The following is a 6000-nucleotide window of genomic DNA, read 5'->3' as shown; positions in this document are numbered from 1 at the left end:
TTATTTTCATGTTTAAAGAGGCTTTACCTTACCAGAGCAGTGACAACCCCCCTCCCCCCTGCTTCCTTTTATCTCCCAATCTAACTTTATGCCACATGATTCTCTTCAGAATTTTAAATAAATTTTACATTAGTTGCTGGGTAAGCTTTAATAAGGGAGGCTTAGTGGCTTGTAGTTCATTCATTCATTGAATGCTGCTATGTCAGGCAATTTTACATGTTTTAAGGGCTTTGCTGAAATTGCTAATTAAAAACAGGTAGTATGGGCCCTGGCCGGATAGCACAGTTAGTTAGAGCGTTGTCCGGTAATGCCAAAGTTTCGGGTTTGATCCCATCAGGGCACACAACAAGGATCAAACAATGAATGCCTAAGTAAGTGGAACAACAAATCGATGTTCCTCCCTCCCTCCCTCTCTACATTCAATCAATAAATAAAAATTAGAAAAAGAAATAGGCAGTGTGGAGATTCTTTACATGCTTTTTTTTTAAGCTTTAAAAAATTTAGATTTGAGAGAAAGAAATACCAACTGTTCCACTTATTTATGCATTCATTGTTGCTCTTGTATGTGCCCCGACTGGGGATTGAACCCACAAATGTGGCGTATCTGTCAACGCTCTAACCTGAGCTGCCGGCTAGAGCTTTACATGCTTTTTAAAATGATTCACCTCAAAGACTAGCTACAGCTACATTTTGGCATTTCTTAGTCTCTAAATTGAGCTTTGATTTCAGAGCTGCCACCTGTGAAGGACATGAACACTCAGATCCTAGTAATCTGACTTTTCATGAAGCTTTGTGGGTTCCCATGCTTTGTCTGCCTAAAGTAAAGATAATTTCTGGGAGGAATTGCTTTCACATTAAATAGCCAATAACCAAAATGGTGTCATCCTAAGGTTTTTGGAATGGTCTTTGTTTTTCAGTGCTAATTGACAGATCCACTTTGTGGTTGGATTTACTAAATATTAAAGACCACCTTGGGATAGCGCTGAAATCCCCCCCCCAACCTTTTTACTGCATACCACAGTAAGAAATACATTTTGCCCTAACCGGTTTGGCTCGGCGGATAGAGCGTCGGCCTGCAGACTCAAGGGTCCCAGGTTCGATTCCGGTCAAGGGCATGTGCCTTGGTTGCGGGCACATCCCCTAATTGACAGATCCACTTTGTGGTTGGATTTACTAAATATTAAAGACCACCTTGGGATAGCGCTGAAATCCCCCCCCCAACCTTTTTACTGCATACCACAGTAAGAAATACATTTTACATTGTGACCTAGTGCATTTAGACACATAGAACTGAAAAACTCATCTTATGAAGTAATGTTTTCTAATTTTCTGTTCTATGCTGAGATGTTTAAAAATACTGGTTATGGTGCACTGAGTTGATTGGACAACACACTGTGTTTTGGCCAGCAGATTGAAAAATACTGGAATAAGGTTAAGAGTACAGAATCTTGGAGGTATGTGGTGTGAGACCTCCTGGGTTTGTAATTCTCCACTCTGGTTTTGTTGTTACCTTGCTACACTTCCTCTCTAGGCCTCAGTTTCTCATTTGTGGCAAGGGGATAATGGGTAGCATTTACTCAGTGACTATCTTGAAAGTTAAAAGAAAAAAAATCCAACCATATACTAAAAATAAAGCTAGCCATGTGAATATGATGGTGATCAAGAAAGTTATTTCATTTCTGCATTTGATCCCTCCCCCCTTTTTTTTAATCTTCACAGGATATTTTCCCATTGATTTTTTTTAAGAGAGAATGGAAGGGGGCGGGGAGGAGAGAGAGAGAGAGAGAGAGAGAGAGAGAGAGAGAAAGAAACATCAATATCAGACGCATCAATTAGTTGCCTCCTGAACGCACTTTCACCAGGGCTGAGGATCAAGCCTGCGACCAAGGTATATGTCCTTGACCAGAACCTAACCTGGGAGCAGATGCTCTAACCACTGAGCAGACAGGCTAGGGCCTCACCTGATTCTTGGGTTTCTTTTGTGAAGCATTTTTTTCTCTTGTGAATATTTTTTAAAATATATTTTATTGATTTTTTACAGAGAGAAAGGGAGAGGGATAGAGAGTTAGAAACATCGATGAGAGAGAAACATCAATCAGCTGCCTCCTGCACACCCCCTACTGGGGATGTCCCCGCAACCAAGGTACATACCCTTGACTAGAATTGAACCTGGGACCCTTCAATCCGCAGGCTGACGCTCTATCCACTGAGCCAAACCGGTTAGGGCTCTTGTGAATATTTTTGAAACTTTGTTTTTCTTTCTTTTTTTCCAGAGAGAGAGGAAAGGGGGAGGAATGGAGAGAGAGAGAGAAACGTCAATTTGTTCCATTTATTGATTCATTCATTGGTTGTTTCTTATATGTGCCCTGACCAGGGATCAAACCCAAAACCTTGGCGTATCTAGATGAAGCTCTAACCAACTGAACTACCCAGCCAGGGCTCGAAACTTTGTTTATAATCTACAGATTCCTTTGTGATCCTTTCTTCCCGTAGGTTTTGCAAAGAGAATGGGGAGAAGGGCACTTCAACTGAGCAGTTGCTCCCTTGAGAATTAGGTGTTTAAAAAAATACAAGTAATATCTTTTTTTTTTTTTTTTTTTTTTTTTACAAGTAATATCTTATTAGGTAAAGAAAACTCTCTTTATACTGACCATTTTTCTCCTTGGGTTATTTTTTTAAGATATATTTTTATTTATTTCGGAGAGGAAGAAAGAGGGGAGAAATAGAAACATCATTAATGAGAGAATCATTGATCGGCTGCCTCCTGCACACCCCTTACTGGGAACCGAGCCTGCCATCCGGGGGTGTGCCCTTGACCGGAATCGAACCTGGGACCCTTCATTCCGCTGGCCGACGCTCCATCCACTGAGCCAAACCGGTTAGGGCTCTCCTTGTATTCTTTTTTTTAAAAAAATATATTTTTAATGATTTTTTACAGAGAGGAAGGGAGAGGGATAGAGAGTTAGAAACATCGATGAGAGAGAAACATCGATCAGCTGCCTCCTGCACACTCCCTACTGGGGATGTGCCGGCAACCAAGGTACATGCCCTTGACCGGGATCGAACCCGGGACCCTTCAGTCTGTAGGCGGACACTCTATCCACTGAGCCACACTGCTCGGGCTCCTTGTATTCTTAATGAACCACTCAATAGACACTTAATAAATACTTGTTGTCCTAGCTAGCCAGTTTGGCTCAGTGTATAGACAGTCCGCCTGTGGACTGAAGGGTCCTCAGTTCAATTCTCAGTCAGGGAACATTCCCGGGTGGTGGGCTCGGTCCCCAGTAGGGGCCTGCAGGAGGCGGCTGATCAATGATTCTCATCGTTGATGTTTCTGTCTCTCCCTCTCCCTTCATCTCTGAAATCAATAAAAATATGTTAAAAAAATAAATACTTGTTGATAGACTGTATCTAAATTCTAAGTGGCTCATTATCCTTAAAAAAATTTTTTTTAATATCCGAGGATACTTTTTCCATTGATTTTCAGAGAGAGAGAGGAAGGGAAGGGAGAGGGACACATCAATTGGTTGCCTCCCACAGGTGCCCGACTGGGGTTGGGGATGGAACCTGCAACCCAGGTATGTGCCTTTGACCAGGAATTAAACCTGAGACCCTTCAGTTCGTGGGCTTATGCTCTAACCACTGAACACACCGGACAGGGCAAAATTCTTAAACTGTATGTCAGTCACACATCTGGGCTGCATGAAAGCAAAATTGAAGCTGAGTCAAAAATCAGACATGCTTAGTACTATTAAATAAGGAGAAATAAACCTTTTTGTCATTAGTTCTGGCAAAGATAACTTGCTAAGTGATATTTTCTGTGCACACTTAAAGATATCAGTGTCCTGAGACTCTGATTAACTGGATACATGACACTTTCGGTAAAAAGGGAACTGGTATTTTATAGAACTAATTTGGAAGTTAATTATTGGATAGGTTTCCAACAAATAGTTTGTATTCTGGGAAATAAAGTGTTGCATCAGTGATATAGGAAAAAAAAGTTTTTTGGACAAGATACTAATGTTTATCAAAATGATAGTAGCTAACTTTTGTTTCAGGTAGTACAGCAATTCCTAGTAGGCAAGTTCTATTTTATTCCTATTTGAAGATGAGGAAACTGAGTCATACTGTATTACTTGACCATATTATACTTACTAAGTGGGTGATGTAGCCAGTATTTGAACCTTGATATTCTGCTTGACTCCATGGTCTTTTCAACTTCGGTTGTGTGCCGCTGCAGACACATCCCTGGTAACTAGCATGAGCTGTAAGCTGTAGAGATCTGTTTTAGGTCTCAACAAGAGAAACCTTGTCCTCCTTGATAGGTTTCAGTGTTGGTATTCTCTGTGGGAACTGTATCCTTTCATTCTTCCGATTGGCTATTGTTTCCTCAGGATTCTCTTCCTGCCAAGGGTGGCTCTTAGTTTCTCTCTACTACCGTGTCCTTGTTTCTTATTTATCATTGTCGCTTTTATAGTGTACTATTTTGAACTAGGTGATTACTTTCAAATGTATTTACGATAAAAATGGAGCCATTTTGTTGTCGATTGTCTGAGAGAGAATCACTGCTGTTAGTAACTTTGGGGTTTGTTAGATTGCTACATGTTGCTTGTCATCTGAGGTCTATGTGATCCTTAGTAGACACAATGTAACACAGTTCTCTTACACCTAACAGTATTTGCATTTATATTGTATTTAGACCGTTCAAAGTGAAAATGTTTTCCCTCTCAGGAATAAATCCTACTTATTATAAATCGAGGAGGAGAAGATTGGATCATATAGCCTTTTAAGGGCTCTCTCAGCTGAGCACTGAAATTCCATGAGTCTGTAATAATTTCAGAATAGGACTATGATTAAATATTAAGGGGTTTGGCTAATGGAGTTAGAGAATGGCACAGATGTTCCCTCTATCCCTTTTCCTCCTCACTGCAAAAAAGTACAAGTAGAGAATTTGTATTTAATTGGCTAAGAGAGAAAGTATCCCTAGATTTGTTTGTGTGTAAAATGTATATAAAATTAAAATGTCTTTTATTAATAGCTCCTAAGAAAAAATATCTTTTACAGACATTGTCAATACTAGGTCACTACTCAAATCAGAGGTCTCAAATTGTGATTCCTATGAATGAATTTTGAGTAGGTCACTGAACTGCTGCCATCATTTCTTGTCTAAATATCAAGTTTCTCTCCAAAATTCCTCCCTTCCATGATAATATTTTTGTACTTTAAAAAAATTTTTTTTTATTGATTTCAGAGAAGAAGGGAGAGAGAGAAACATCAATGATGAGAGAATCATTGGTCGCTGCCTCCTGTACGCCCCTACTGGGGATGCAACCAAAACCTGGGCATATGCCCTGACCAGGAATCCAACTGTGACTTCCTGGTTCATAGGTTGACACTCAACCACTGAGCAACACCAGCTGGGCATATTTTTGTACTTTTTATGCTCATTGTTCAGAAACGATATTTCAAAAAGCTCTCGAATTCAGTAACACTTTTTGGTGATTCTGTTTTTGTTTCATGAGTTAATGACATTTCTGTACTCTTGAGTATAAGTAGACCAACCAGACTTGGTGCAAAACTGATGGATTAAAGGGCCCTGGGACCTCCAAGGGTTCTGTGGTCTGTAGTTTAGGAGTCAATGTCTTAAAACAGTGTGCTTTTGTTTCTAATGTACATAAACTATTTCTAGTAATTACTTTTAAAATATGGCATTTTGATAGTCTCAAATTCTATTAATTTAGGTCAAGATTAGCCATAGTAAGTGGGCCAAGATCACCCCCTATTCCCACAGGTCCTAATGAGGTAATTTATGGATTGAAAATGTTTTTAAAGCATTTAAAGTACATATCTGTACCGTGCATCTTGCTGCCTAATACTCCATCCCCTTCCAATTTTAAGTTAAGTGTTGAAACTTTCAGGGTTACCAACATTGACTTTTTGATCTACTCATTGAAAAGAGAATAAATGGGCTTTGAAGATATAGATGTGAATGGGTGATCT

Source organism: Myotis brandtii, unplaced genomic scaffold, assembly GCF_000412655.1.
Source record: "Myotis brandtii unplaced genomic scaffold, ASM41265v1 scaffold463, whole genome shotgun sequence".
Taxonomy (NCBI): domain Eukaryota; kingdom Metazoa; phylum Chordata; class Mammalia; order Chiroptera; family Vespertilionidae; genus Myotis; species Myotis brandtii.
The sequence above is the reverse complement of the archived record's forward strand: the minus strand, read 5'-3'. Positions refer to the sequence as shown.